Source organism: Carcharodon carcharias, chromosome 28 (genome assembly GCF_017639515.1).
Source record: "Carcharodon carcharias isolate sCarCar2 chromosome 28, sCarCar2.pri, whole genome shotgun sequence".
Classification (NCBI taxonomy): domain Eukaryota; kingdom Metazoa; phylum Chordata; class Chondrichthyes; order Lamniformes; family Lamnidae; genus Carcharodon; species Carcharodon carcharias.
The window spans coordinates 27,235,113-27,249,696 of NC_054494.1; positions in this window are offsets into that span (position 1 = coordinate 27,235,113).

Sequence of the window (14,584 nt, forward strand, 5' to 3'; positions counted from 1 at the left end):
CCCCTGCCAGCTCACTGAGAGTCACTCCCCATGCCAGCTCACTGAGAGTCACTCCCCCTGTCAGCCCACTGAGATTCACTCCCCCACTCCCCCTGCCAGCTCACTGAGAGTCACTCCCCCTGCCTGCTCATTGAGAGTCTCTCCACCGGCCAGCTCACTGAGAGTCAATCCCCCACTCCCCCTGCCAGCTCACTGATAGCCTCTCCCCCTGCCAGTTCACTGAGAGTCAGCCCCCCTGCCATCCCACTGAGAATCACACCCCCTGCCAGCGCACTGAGAGTCACTCCCCCTGCCAGTTCAATGAGAGTCACTCCCCCACTCCCCCTGCCAGCCCACTGAGAGTCAGCCCCCCTGCCATCCCACTGAGAATCACACCCCCTGCCAGCGCACTGAGAGTCACTCCCCCTGCCAGTTCAATGAGAGTCACTCCCCCAATCCCCCTGCCAGCTCACTGAGAGTCACACCCCTGCCAGCTCACTGAGTCACTCCCCCTGCCAGCTCACTGAAAGTCACTTATGCACTCCCCCTGCCAGCTCACTGAGAGTCACTCCACCTGCCAGCCCAAGAGATTCACTCCCCCAATCCCCGTGCCAACTCACTGAGAGTCACTCACCCACTCCCCCTGCCAGCCCACTGAGAGTCACTCCCCCTGCCAGCTCACTGAGATTCACTCCCCCTGCCAGCTCACTGAGAGTCACTCCCCATGCCAGCCCACTGAGAGTCACACCCCATGCCAGCTCACTGAGAGGCAATCCCCCTGCCAGCCCAGTGAGAGTCACTCCCCCTGCCAGCTCACTGAGAGTCACTCACCCTGCCAGCTCACTGAGATTCACTCCCCCACTCCCCTTGCCAGCCCACTGAGAGTCACACCCCCACTCCCCCGGCCAGATCAATGAGAGTCGCTCCCCCACTCACCCTTCCAGCTCATTGAGAGTCACTCCCCCTGCCAGCTCACTGAGAGTCTCTCTACTTTGCCAGCTCACTGAGAATCACTCAGCCACTCCCCGTGCCAGCTAGCTGAGAGTCACTCCCCCAATCCCCCTGCCAGCTCACTGAGAGTCTCTCCCCCTGCCAGCTCACTGAGAGTCACTCCCTCTGCCAGCTCACTGAGAGTCACTCCCCCTGCCAGCTCACTGAGAGTCACTAACCCAGTCCCCCTGCCAGACTTCTGAGATTCACTCCCCCATCCACCCTGACAACTCACTGAGAGTCACTCCCCCACTCCCCCTGCCAGCTCACTGAGAGTCACTCCCCCACTCCCCCTGCCGACTCACTGAGAGTCACTATCCCTGCCAGCTCACTGAGAGTCGCTCCCCCTGTCAGCTCACTGAGAGTCACTCCCCCACTCCCCCTGCCAGCTCACTGAGAGTCATTCCCCCTGCCAGTTCACTGAGAGTGACTCCCCCACTCCCCCTGCCAGCTCACTTGAGTCTCTTCCCCTGCCAGCTCACTGAGAGTCACTCCCCCACTCCCCCTGACAACTCACTGATAGTCACTCCCCCACTCCCCCGCCAGCTCACTGAGAGTCACTCCCCCACTCCCCCTGACAACTCACTGATAGTCACTCCCCCACTCCCCCGCCAGCTCACTGAGAGTCACTCAGCCACTCCCCGTGCCAGCTCACTGAGAGTCACTCCCCCACTCTCCCTGCCTGCTCACTGAGAGTCACTCCCCCTGCCAGCCCACTGAGAGTCACTCCGCCTGACCGCCCACTGAGAGTCACTCACCCTGCCAACTCACTGACATTCACTCCCCCTGCCAGGTCACTGAGAGGCACTCCCCCTGCCAGCTCACTGAGAGTCACTCCCCCTGCCAGCCCACTGAGAGTCACTCCCCATGCCAGCTCACAGAGAGTCACTCCCCCTGTCAGCCCACTGAGAGTCACTCCCCCACTCTCCCTGCCATCCCACTGAGAGTCACTCCCCCACTCCCCCTGCCAGCTCACTGAGAGTCACTCCCTCTGCCAGCTCACTGAGAGTCGCTCCCCCTGCCAGCTCACTGAGAGTCACTAACCCAGTCCCCCTGCCAGCCTTCTGAGATTCACTCCCCCATCCACCCTGACAACTCACTGAGAGTCACTCCCCCACTCCCCCTGCCAGCTCACTGAGAGTCACTCCCCCACTCCCCCTGCCGGCTCACTGAGAGTCACTATCCCTGCCAGCTCACTGAGAGTCTCTCCCCCTGCCAGCTCACTGAGAGTCACTCCCCCACTCCCCCTGCCAGCTCACTGAGAGTCACTCCCCCTGCCAGTTCACTGAGAGTCTCTCCCCCTGCCAGCTAACTGAGAGTGACTCCCCCACTCCCCCTGCCAGCTCAATTGAGTCTCTCCCCCTGCCAGCTCACTGAGAGTCACTCCCCCACTCCCCATGCCAGCTCACTGATATTCACTCCCCCTGCCAGCTACCTGAGAGTCACTCCCCCTGCAAGCTCACTGAGAGTCTCTCCCCCTGCCAGCTCACTGAGAGTCACTCCCGCACTCCCCCTGCCAGCTTACTGAGAGTCACTCCCCCACTTCCCCTGCCAGCTCACTGAGAGTCATTCCCCAACTCCACCTGCCAGCCCACTGAGAATCAGCCCTTCTGCCATCCCACTGAGAATCACTCCCCCTGCCATCGCACTGAGAGTCACTCCCCCACTCCCCCTGCCAGCTCACTGAGATCAAACCCCTGCCAGCTCACTGAGAGTCATCCCCTCTGCCAGCTCACTAGGAATCACTAACCCAGTCCCCCTGAAAGCCTTCTGAGATTCACTCCCCCATCCAACCTGACAACTCACTGAGAGTCACTCCCCCACTCCCCCTGCCAGCTCAATGAGAGTCACTCCCCCACTCCCCCTGCCAGCTCACTGAGAGTCACTCCCCCTGCCAGTTCACTGAGAGTCTCTCCCCCTGCCAGCTCACTGAGAGTGACTCCCCCACTCCCCCTGCCAGCTCACTTGAGTCTCTCCCCCTGCCAGCTCACTGAGAGTCACTCCCCGACTCCCCATGCCAGCTCACTGAGAATCACTCCCCCTGCCAGCCCACTGAGAGTCACTCCCCCTGCCAGCTCACTGAGAGTCTCTCCCCCTGCCAGCTCACTGAGAGTCACTCCCGCACTCCCCCTGCCAGCTTACTGAGAGTCACTCCCCCACTTCCCCTGCCAGCTCACTGAGAGTCTCTCCCCCTGCCAGCTAACTGAGAGTCACTCCCCTACGCCCCTGCCAGCTCACTGAGAGTCACTACCCCTGCCAACTCACTGAAAGTCTCTCCCCCTGCCAGCTTACTGAGAGTCAATCCGCCTCTCCCCCTGCCAGCTGACTGAGTGTCTCTCCCCCTGCCAGATAACTGAGAGTCACTCCCCCACACCCCTTGCCAGCTCATTGAGTGTCACTCCTCCTGCCAGATCACTGAGAGTCACTCCCCCACTCCCCCTGCCAGCTCACTGAGAGTCTTTCCCCCTCCCAGCTCACTGAGAGTCACTCACCCACTCCCCGTGCAAGCTCACTGAGAATCACTCCCCCACAATCCCTGCCAGCCCACTGAGGGTCACTCCCCCTGCCAGCCCACTGAGAGTCACTCCCCCTGCCAGCCCACTGAGGGTCACTCCCCCTGCCCGCACACTGAGTGTCACTCCCCCTGCCAACTCACTGAGAGTCACTACCCCTGCCAGCCCACTTAGAGTCACTCCCCCTGCCAGCCCACTGAGAGTCACACCCCTGCCCGCCCACAGAGAGTCACTCCCCCTGCCAGCTCACTGAGAGTCATTCCCCCTGCCAGCCCACTGAGAGTCACTCCCCCACTCTCCCTGCCAGCCCACTGAGAGTCACTCCCCCTGCTAGCTCACTGAGAGTCAATCACCCACTCACCCTGCCAGATCACTGAGAGTCACTCCCCCACTCCCCAAGCCAGCTCACTGAGAGTCACTCCCCCACTGCCTCTGCCAGCTCACTGAGAGTCTCTCCCCCTGCCAGCTCACTGAGAGTCACTCAGCCACTCCCCGTGCCAGCTAACTGAGAGTCACTCCCCCTGCCAGCCCACTGAAAGTCAATCCCACTGACCGCCCACTGAGAGTCACTCCCCCTGCCAACTCACTGAGATTCACTCCCCCTGCCAGCTCACTGAGAGTCACTCCCCCTGCCAGCCCACTGAGAGTCACTCCCCCTGCCAGCTCACTGAGAGTCACTCCCCCACTCTCCCTGCCAGCCCACTGAGAGTCACTCCCAAACTCCCCCTGCCAGCTCACTGAGAGTCAATCCCCCACTCACCCTGCCAGCTCACTGAGAGTCTCTCCCCCTGCCAGCTCACTGACAGTCACTCCCCCACTCCCCCTGCCAGCTCACTGAGAGTCACTCCCCCTGCCAGCTCACTGAGAGTCTCTCCCCCTGCCAGCTCACTGAGAGTCATTCCCCCACTCCCCCTGCCAGCCCACTGAGAGTCAGCCCCCCTGCCATCCCACTGAGAATCACTCCCCCTGCCAGCGCACTGAGAGTCACTCCCCCTGCCAGTTCAATGAGAGTCACTCCCCCAATCCCCCTGCCAGCTCACTGAGAGTCACACCCCTGCCAGCTCACTGAAAGTCACTTATGCACTCCCCCTGCCAGCTCACTGAGAGTCACTCCACCTGCCAGCCCAAGAGATTCACTCCCCCAATCCCCGTGCCAACTCACTGAGAGTCACTCACCCACTCCCCCTGCCAGCCCACTGAGAGTCACTCCCCCTGCCAGCTCACTGAGAGTCACTCCCCATGCCAGCCCACTGAGAGTCACACCCCATGCCAGCTCACTGAGAGGCAATCCCCCTGCCAGCCCAGTGAGAATCACTCCCCCTGCCAGCTCACTGAGAGTCACTCCCCCTGCCAGCTCACTGAGAGTCACTCACCCTGCCAGCTCACTGAGATTCACTCCCCCTGCCAGCTCACTGAGAGTCACTCCCCATGCCAGCCCACTGAGAGTCACACCCCATGCCAGCTCACTGAGAGGCAATCCCCCTGCCAGCCCAGTGAGAGTCACTCCCCCTGCCAGCTCACTGAGAGTCACTCACCCTGCCAGCTCACTGAGATTCACTCCCCCACTCCCCTTGCCAGCCCACTGAGAGTCACACCCCCACTCCCCCGGCCAGATCAATGAGAGTCGCTCCCCCACTCACCCTTCCAGCTCATTGAGAGTCACTCCCCCTGCCAGCTCACTGAGAGTCACTCAGCCACTCCCCGTGCCAGCTAGCTGAGAGTCACTCCCCCAATCCCCCTGCCAGCTCACTGAGAGTCTCTCCCCATGCCAGCTCACTGAGAGTCACTCCCTCTGCCAGCTCACTGAGAGTCACTCCCCCTGCCAGCTCACTGAGAGTCACTAACCCAGTCCCCCTGCTAGACTTCTGAGATTCACTCCCCCATCCACCCTGACAACTCACTGAGAGTCACTCCCCCACTCCCCCTGCCAGCTCACTGAGAGTCACTCCCCCACTCCCCCTGCCGACTCACTGAGAGTCACTATCCCTGCCAGCTCACTGAGAGTCGCTCCCCCTGTCAGCTCACTGAGAGTCACTCCCCCACTCCCACTTCCAGCTCACTGAGAGTCATTCCCCCTGCCAGTTCACTGAGAGTCTCTCCCCCTGCCAGCTCACTGAGAGTGACTCCCCCACTCCCCCTGCCAGCTCACTTGAGTCTCTTCCCCTGCCAGCTCACTGAGAGTCACTCCCCCACTCCCCCTGCCAGCTCACTGAGAGTCACTCCCCCACTCCCCCTGACAACTCACTGAGAGTCACGCCCCCACTCCCCCCGCCAGCTCACTGAGAGTCACTCCCCCACTCCCCCTGACAACTCACTGAGAGTCACTCCCCCACTCCCCCCGCCAGCTCACTGAGAGTCACTCAGCCACTCCCCGTGCCAGCTCACTGAGAGTCACTCCCCCACTCTCCCTGCCTGCTCACTGAGAGTCACTCCCCCTGCCAGCTCACTGAGAGTCACTCCCCCTGCAAGCTCACTGAGAGTCACTCCCCCTGTCAGCCCACTGAGAGTCACTCCCCCACTCTCCCTGCCATCCCACTGAGAGTCACTCCCCCACTCCCCCTGCCAGCTCACTGAGAGTCACTCCCATAATCTCCCTGCCAGCCCACTGAGAGTCACTCCCAAACTCCCCCTGCCAGCTCATTGAGAGTCTCTCCACCTGTCAGCTCACTGAGAGTCATTCCCCCACTCCCCCTGCCAGCCCACTGAGAGTCAGCCCCCCTGCCATCCCACTGAGAATCACTCCCCCTGCCAGCGCACTGAGAGTCACCCCCCCTGCCAGTTCAATGAGAGTCACTCCCCCAATCCCCCTGCCAGCTCACTGAGAGTCACTCCCCCACTGCCTCTGCCAGCTCACTGAGAGTCTCTCCCCATGCCAGCTCACTGAGAGTCACTCCCTCTGCCAGCTCACTGAGAGTCGCTCCCCCTGCCAGCTCACTGAGAGTCTCTCCCCCTGCCAGCTCACTGAGAGTCACTCCCTCTGCCAGCTCACTGAGAGTCGCTCCCCCTGCCAGCTCACTGAGAGTCACTAACCCAGTCCCCCTGCCAGCCTTCTGAGATTCACTCCCCCATCCACCCTGACAACTCACTGAGAGTCACTCCCCCACTCCCCCTGCCAGCTCACTGAGAGTCACTCCCCCACTCCCCCTGCCGGCTCACTGAGAGTCTCTCCCCCTGCCAGCTCACTGAGAGTCACTCCCCCACTCCCCCTGCCAGCTCACTGAGAGTCACTCCCCCTGCCAGTTCACTGAGAGTCTCTCCCCCTGCCAGCTAACTGAGAGTCACTCCCCCACTCCCCCTGCCAGCTCAATTGAGTCTCTCCCCCTGCCAGCTCACTGAGAGTCACTCCCCCACTCCCCATGCCAGCTCACTGATATTCACTCCCCCTGCCAGCTACCTGAGAGTCACTCCCCCTGCAAGCTCACTGAGAGTCTCTCCCCCTGCCAGCTCACTGAGAGTCACTCCCGCACTCCCCCTGCCAGCTTACTGAGAGTCACTCCCCCACTTCCCCTGCCAGCTCACTGAGAGTCTCTCCGCCTGCCAGCTCACTGAGAGTCACTCCCCCACTCTCCCTGCCAGCTCACTGAGAGTCACTCCCGCACTCCCCCTGCCAGCTTACTGAGAGTCACTCCCCCACTTCCCCTGCCAGCTCACTGAGAGTCATTCCCCAACTCCACCTGCCAGCCCACTGAGAATCAGCCCTTCTGCCATCCCACTGAGAATCACTCCCCCTGCCATCGCACTGAGAGTCACTCCCCCACTCCCCCTGCCAGCTCACTGAGATCAAACCCCTGCCAGCTCACTGAGAGTCATTCCCTCTGCCAGCTCACTAGGAATCACTAACCCAGTCCCCCTGAAAGCCTTCTGAGATTCACTCCCCCATCCAACCTGACAACTCACTGAGAGTCACTCCCCCACTCCCCCTGCCAGCTCAATGAGAGTCACTCCCCCACTCCCCCTGCCAGCTCACTGAGAGTCACTCCCCCTGCCAGTTCACTGAGAGTCTCTCCCCCTGCCAGCTCACTGAGAGTGACTCCCCCACTCCCCCTGCCAGCTCACTTGAGTCACTCCCCCTGCCAGCCCACTGAGAGTCACTCCCCCACTCCCCCTGCCAGCCCACTGAGAGTCACTGCCCCTGCTAGCTCACTGAGAGTCAATCACCCACTCACCCTGCCAGCTCACTGAGAGTCTCTCCCCCTGCCAGATCACTGAGAGTCACTCCCCCACTCCCCCTGCCAGCCCACTGAGAGTCACTCCCCCACTCTCCCTGCCAGCCCACTGAGAGTCACTCCCCCTGCTAGCTCACTGAGAGTCAATCACCCACTCACCCTGCCAGCTCACTGAGAGTCTCTCCCCCTGCCAGATCACTGAGAGTCACTCCCCCACTCCCCAAGCCAGCTCACTGAGAGTCACTCCCCCACTGCCTCTGCCAGCTCACTGAGAGTCTCTCCCCCTGCCAGCTCACTGGGAGTCACTCAGCCACTCCCCGTGCCAGCTAACTGAGAGTCACTCCCCCACTCTCACTGCCTGCTCACTGAGAGTCACTCCCCCTGCCAGCCCACTGAAAGTCAATCCCCCTGACCGCCCACTGAGAGTCACACCCCCTGCCAACTCACTGAGATTCACTCCCCCTGCCAGCTCACTGAGAGTCACTCCCCCTGTCAGCCCACTGAGAGTCACTCCCCCACTCTCCCTGCCATCCCACTGAGAGTCTCTCCCCCACTCCCCCTGCCAGCTCACTGAGAGTCACTCCCCCACTCTCCCTGCCAGCCCACTGAGAGTCACTCCCAAACTCCCCCTGCCAGCTCACTGAGAGTCAATCCCCCACTCACCCTGCCAGCTCACTGAGAGTCTCTCCCCCTGCCAGCTCACTGACAGTCACTCCCCCACTCCCCCTGCCACCTCACTGAGAGTCACTCCCCCTGCCTGCTCATTGAGAGTCCCTCCACCTGCCAGCTCACTGATAGCCTCTCCCCCTGCCAGTTCACTGAGAGTCATTCCCCCACTCCCCCTGCCAGCCCACTGAGAGTCAGCCCCCCTGCCATCCCACTGAGAATCACTCCCCCTGCCAGCGCACTGAGAGTCACTCCCCCTGCCAGTTCAATGAGAGTCACTCCCCCAATCCCCCTGCCAGCTCACTGAGAGTCACACCCCTGCCAGCTCACTGAGTCACTCCCCCTGCCAGCTCACTGAGAGTCACTTATGCACTCCCCCTGCCAGCTCACTGAGAGTCACTCCACCTGCCAGCCTAAGAGATTCACTCCCCCAATCCCCGTGACAACTCACTGAGAGTCACTCACCCACTCACCCTGCCAGCCCACTGAGAGTCACCCACCCATGCCAGCTCACTAAGAGTCACTCCCCCTGCCAGCTCACTGAGAGTCACTCCCCCACTCCCCCTGCCAGCTCACTGAGAGTCACTCCCCCTGCCAGTTCACTGAGAGTCACTCCCCCACTCCCCCTGCCAGCTCACTGAGAGTCACTCCCCCTGCCAGTTCACTGAGAGTCTCTCCCCCTGCCAGCTAACTGAGAGTGACTCCCCCACTCCCCCTGCCAGCTCACTTGAGTCTCTCCCCCTGCCAGCTCACTGAGAGTCACTCCCCCACTCCCCATGCCAGCTCACTGATATTCACTCCCCCTGCCAGCTACCTGAGAGTCACTCCCCCTGCCAGCTCACTGAGAGTCACTCCCCCACTCTCCGTGCCAGCTTACTGAGAGTCACTCCCCCACTTCCCCTGCCAGCTCACTGATAGTCTCTCCCCCTGCCAGCTCACTGAGAGTCATTCCCCCACTCCCCCTGCCAGCCCACTGAGAGTCAGCCCCTCTGCCATCCCACTGAGAATCACTCCCCCTGCCAGTGCACTGAGAGTCACTCCCCTTGCCAGTTCAATGAGAGTCACTCCCCCACTCCCCCTGCCAGCTCACTGAGAGTCACACCCCTGCCAGCTCACTGAGAGTCACTCCCCCTGCCAGCTCACTGAGAGCCACTAACCCAGTCCCCCTGCCAGCCTTCTGAGATTCACTCCCCCATCCACCCTGACAACTCACTGAGAGTCACTCCCCCACTCCCCCTGCCAGCTCACTGAGAGTCACTCCCCCACTTCCCCTGCCAGCTCACTGAGAGTCTCTCCCCCTGCCAGCTCACTGACAGTCACTCCCCCACTCCTCCTGCCAGCTCACTGAGAGTCACTCCCCCTGTCAGCTCACTGAGAGTCACTCCCCCACTCCCCCTTCCAGCTCACTGAGAGTCATTCCCCCTGCCAGTTCACTGAGAGTCTCTCCCCCTGCCAGCTCACTGAGAGTGACTCCCCCACTCCCCCTGCCAGCTCACTTGAGTCTCTTCCCCTGCCAGCTCACTGAGAGTCACTCCCCCACTCCCCCTGCCAGCTCACTGAGAGTCACTCCCCCACTCCCCCTGACAACTCACTGAGAGTCACTCCCCCACTCCCCCGCCAGCTCACTGAGAGTCACTCAGCCACTCCCCGTGCCAGCTCACTGAGAGTCACTCCCCCACTCTCCCTGCCTGCTCACTGAGAGTCACTCCCCATGCCAGCTCACTGAGAGTCACTCCCCCTGTCAGCCCACTGAGAGTCACTCCCCCTGCCAACTCACTGAGAGTCACTCCCATAATCTCCCTGCCAGCTCATTGAGAGTCTCTCCACCTGTCAGCTCACTGAGAGTCACTCCACCACTCCCCCTGCCAGCTCACTGAGAGTCATTCCCCCACTCCCCCTGCCAGCCCACTGAGAGTCAGCCCCCCTGCCATCCCACTGAGAATCACTCCCCCTGCCAGCGCACTGAGAGTCACTCCCCCTGCCAGTTCAATGAGAGTCACTCCCCCAATCCCCCTGCCAGCTCACTGAGAGTCTCTCCCCATGCCAGCTCACTGAGAGTCACTCCCTCTGCCAGCTCACTGAGAGTCGCTCCCCCTGCCAGCTCACTGAGAGTCTCTCCCCCTGCCAGCTCACTGAGAGTCACTCCCTCTGCCAGCTCACTGAGAGTCGCTCCCCCTGCCAGCTCACTGAGAGTCACTAACCCAGTCCCCCTGCCAGCCTTCTGAGATTCACTCCCCCATCCACCCTGACAACTCACTGAGAGTCTCTCCCCCACTCCCCCTGCCAGCTCACTGAGAGTCACTCCCCCACTCCCCCTGCCGACTCACTGAGAGTCACTATCCCTGCCAGCTCACTGAGAGTCTCTCCCCCTGCCAGCTCACTGAGAGTCACTACCCCACTCCCCCTGCCAGCTCACTGAGAGTCACTCCCCCTGCCAGTTCACTGAGAGTCTCTCCCCCTGCCAGCTAACTGAGAGTGACTCCCCCACTCCCCCTGCCAGCTCAATTGAGTCTCTCCCCCTGCCAGCTCACTGAGAGTCACTCCCCCACTCCCCATGCCAGCTCACTGATATTCACTCCCCCTGCCAGCTACCTGAGAGTCACTCCCCCTGCAAGCTCACTGAGAGTCTCTCCCCCTGCCAGCTCACTGAGAGTCACTCCCGCACTCCCCCTGCCAGCTTACTGAGAGTCACTCCCCCACTTCCCCTGCCAGCTCACTGAGAGTCATTCCCCAACTCCACCTGCCAGCCCACTGAGAATCAGTCCTTCTGCCATCCCACTGAGAATCACTCCCCCTGCCATCGCACTGAGAGTCACTCCCCCACTCCCCCTGCCAGCTCACTGAGATCAAACCCCTGCCAGCTCACTGAGAGTCATTCCCTCTGCCAGCTCACTAGGAATCACTAACCCAGTCCCCCTGAAAGCCTTCTGAGATTCACTCCCCCATCCAACCTGACAACTCACTGAGAGTCACTCCCCCACTCCCCCTGCCAGCTCAATGAGAGTCACTCCCCCTGCCAGTTCACTGAGAGTCTCTCCCCCTGCCAGCTCACTGAGAGTGACTCCCCCACTCCCCCTGCCAGCTCACTTGAGTCACTCCCTCTGCCAGCCCACTGAGAGTCACTCCCCCACTCCCCCTGCCAGCCCACTGAGAGTCACTCCCCCACTCTCCCTGCCAGCCCACTGAGAGTCACTCCCCCTGCTAGCTCACTGAGAGTCAATCACCCACTCACCCTGCCAGCTCACTGAGAGTCTCTCCCCCTGCCAGATCACTGAGAGTCACTCCCCCACTCCCCAAGCCAGCTCACTGAGAGTCACTCCCCCACTGCCTCTGCCAGCTCACTGAGAGTCTCTCCCCCTGCCAGCTCACTGAGAGTCACTCAGCCACTCCCCGTGCCAGCTAACTGAGAGTCACTCCCCCACTCTCACTGCCTGCTCACTGAGAGTCACTCCCCCTGCCAGCCCACTGAAAGTCAATCCCCCTGACCGCCCACTGAGAGTCACTCCCCCTGCCAACTCACTGAGATTCACTCCCCCTGCCAGCTCACTGAGAGTCACTCCCCCTGTCAGCCCACTGAGAGTCACTCCCCCACTCTCCCTGCCATCCCACTGAGAGTCTCTCCCCCACTCCCCCTGCCAGCTCACTGAGAGTCACTCCCCCACTCTCCCTGCCAGCCCACTGAGAGTCACTCCCAAACTCCCCCTGCCAGCTCACTGAGAGTCAATCCCCCACTCACCCTGCCAGCTCACTGAGAGTCTCTCCCCCTGCCAGCTCACTGACAGTCACTCCCCCACTCCCCCTGCCACCTCACTGAGAGTCACTCCCCCTGCCTGCTCATTGAGAGTCTCTCCACCTGCCAGCTCACTGAGAGTCAATCCCCCACTCCCCCTGCCAGCTCACTGATAGCCTCTCCCCCTGCCAGTTCACTGAGAGTCATTCCCCCACTCCCCCTGCCAGCCCACTGAGAGTCAGCCCCCCTGCCATCCCACTGAGAATCACTCCCCCTGCCAGCGCACTGAGAGTCACTCCCCCTGCCAGTTCAATGAGAGTCACTCCCCCAATCCCCCTGCCAGCTCACTGAGAGTCACACCCCTGCCAGCTCACTGAGTCACTCCCCCTGCCAGCTCACTGAGAGTCACTTATGCACTTCCCCTGCCAGCTCACTGAGAGTCACTCCACCTGCCAGCCTAAGAGATTCACTCCCCCAATCCCCGTGACAACTCACTGAGAGTCACTCACCCACTCACCCTGCCAGCCCACTGAGAGTCACCCACCCATGCCAGCTCACTAAGAGTCACTCCCCCTGCCAGCTCACTGAGAGTCACTCCCCCTGCCAGCTCACTGAGAGTCACTCCCCATGCCAGCCCCCTGAGAGTCACACCCCATGCCAGCTCACTGAGAGGCAATCCCCCTGCCAGCCCAGTGAGAGTCACTCCCCCTGCCAGCTCACTGAGAGTCACTCACCCTGCCAGCTCACTGAGATTCACTCCCCCACTCCCCTTGCCAGCCCACTGAGAGTCACACCCCCACTCCCCCGGACAGATCTATGAGAGTCGCTCCCCCACTCACCCTTCCAGCTTATTGAGAGTCGCTCCCCCTGCCAGCTCACTGAGAGTCTCTCTACTTTGCCAGCTCACTGAGAATCACTCAGCCACTCCCCGTGCCAGCTAGCTGAGAGTCACTCCCCCAATCCCCCTGCCAGCTCACTTGAGTCTCTTCCCCTGCCAGCTCACTGAGAGTCACTCCCCCACTCCCCCTGCCAGCTCACTGAGAGTCACTCCCCCTGCCAGTTCACTGAGAGTCTCTCCCCCTGCCAGCTAACTGAGAGTGACTCCCCCACTCCCCCTGCCAGCTCACTTGAGTCTCTCCCCCTGCCAGCTCACTGAGAGTCACTCCCCCACTCCCCATGCCAGCTCACTGATATTCACTCCCCCTGCCAGCTACCTGAGAGTCACTCCCCCTGCAAGCTCACTGAGAGTCTCTCCCCCTGCCAGCTCACTGAGAGTCACTCCCCCACTCTCCGTGCCAGCTCACTGAGAGTCACTCCCGCACTCCCCCTGCCAGCTTACTGAGAGTCACTCCCCCACTTCCCCTGCCAGCTCACTGATAGTCTCTCCCCCTGCCAGCTCACTGAGAGTCATTCCCCCACTCCCCCTGCCAGCCCACTGAGAGTCAGCCCCTCTGCCATCCCACTGAGAATCACTCCCCCTGCCAGTGCACTGAGAGTCACTCCCCTTGCCAGTTCAATGAGAGTCACTCCCCCACTCCCCCTGCCAGCTCACTGATAGTCACCCACCCCTGCCAGCTCACTGAGAGTCACTCCCCCTGCCAGCTCACTGAGAGCCACTAACCCAGTCCCCCTGCCAGCTCACTGAGAGTCACTCCCCCACTTCCCCTGCCAGCTCACTGAGAGTCTCTCCCCCTGCCAGCTAACTGAGAGTCACTCCCCCACTCCCCCTGCCAACTCACTGAGAGTCATTACCCCTGCCAACTCACTGAGACTCTCTCCCCCTGCCAGCTTACTGAGTGTCAATCCGCTTCTCGCCCTGCCAGCTGACTGAGAGTCTCTCCCCCTGCCAGATCACTGAGAGTCACTCCCCCACTCCCCTTGCCAGCTCATTGAGTGTCACTCCCCCTGCCAGCTCACTGAGAGTCACTCCCCCACTCCCCCTGCCAGCTCACTGAGAGTCTTTCCCCCTGCCAGCTCACTGAGAGTCACTCACCCACTCCCCGTGCCAGCTCACTGAGAGTCATTCCCCAACTCCACCTGCCAGCCCACTGAGAATCAGCCCTTCTGCCATCCCACTGAGAATCACTCCCCCTGCCAGCGCACTGAGAGTCACTCCCCCTGCCAGTTCAATGAGAGTCATTCCCCGAATCCCCCTGCCAGCTCACTGAGATCAAACCCCTGCCAGCTCACTGAGAGTCATTCCCTCTGCCAGCTCACTAGGAATCACTAACCCAGTCCCCCTGAAAGCCTTCTGAGATTCACTCCCCCATCCAACCTGACAACTCACTGAGAGTCACTCCCCCACACCCCCTGCCAGCTCAATGAGAGTCACTCCCCCACTCCCCCTGCCAGCTCACTGAGAGTCACTCCCCCTGCCAGTTCACTGAGAGTCTCTCCCCCTGCCAGCCCACTGAGAGTCACTCCCCCACTCCCCCTGCCAGCCCACTGAGTTTCACTCCCCCACTCTCCCTGCCAGCCCACTGAGAGTCACTCCCCCTGCTAGCTCACTGAGAGTCAGTCACCCACTCCCCCTGCCAGCT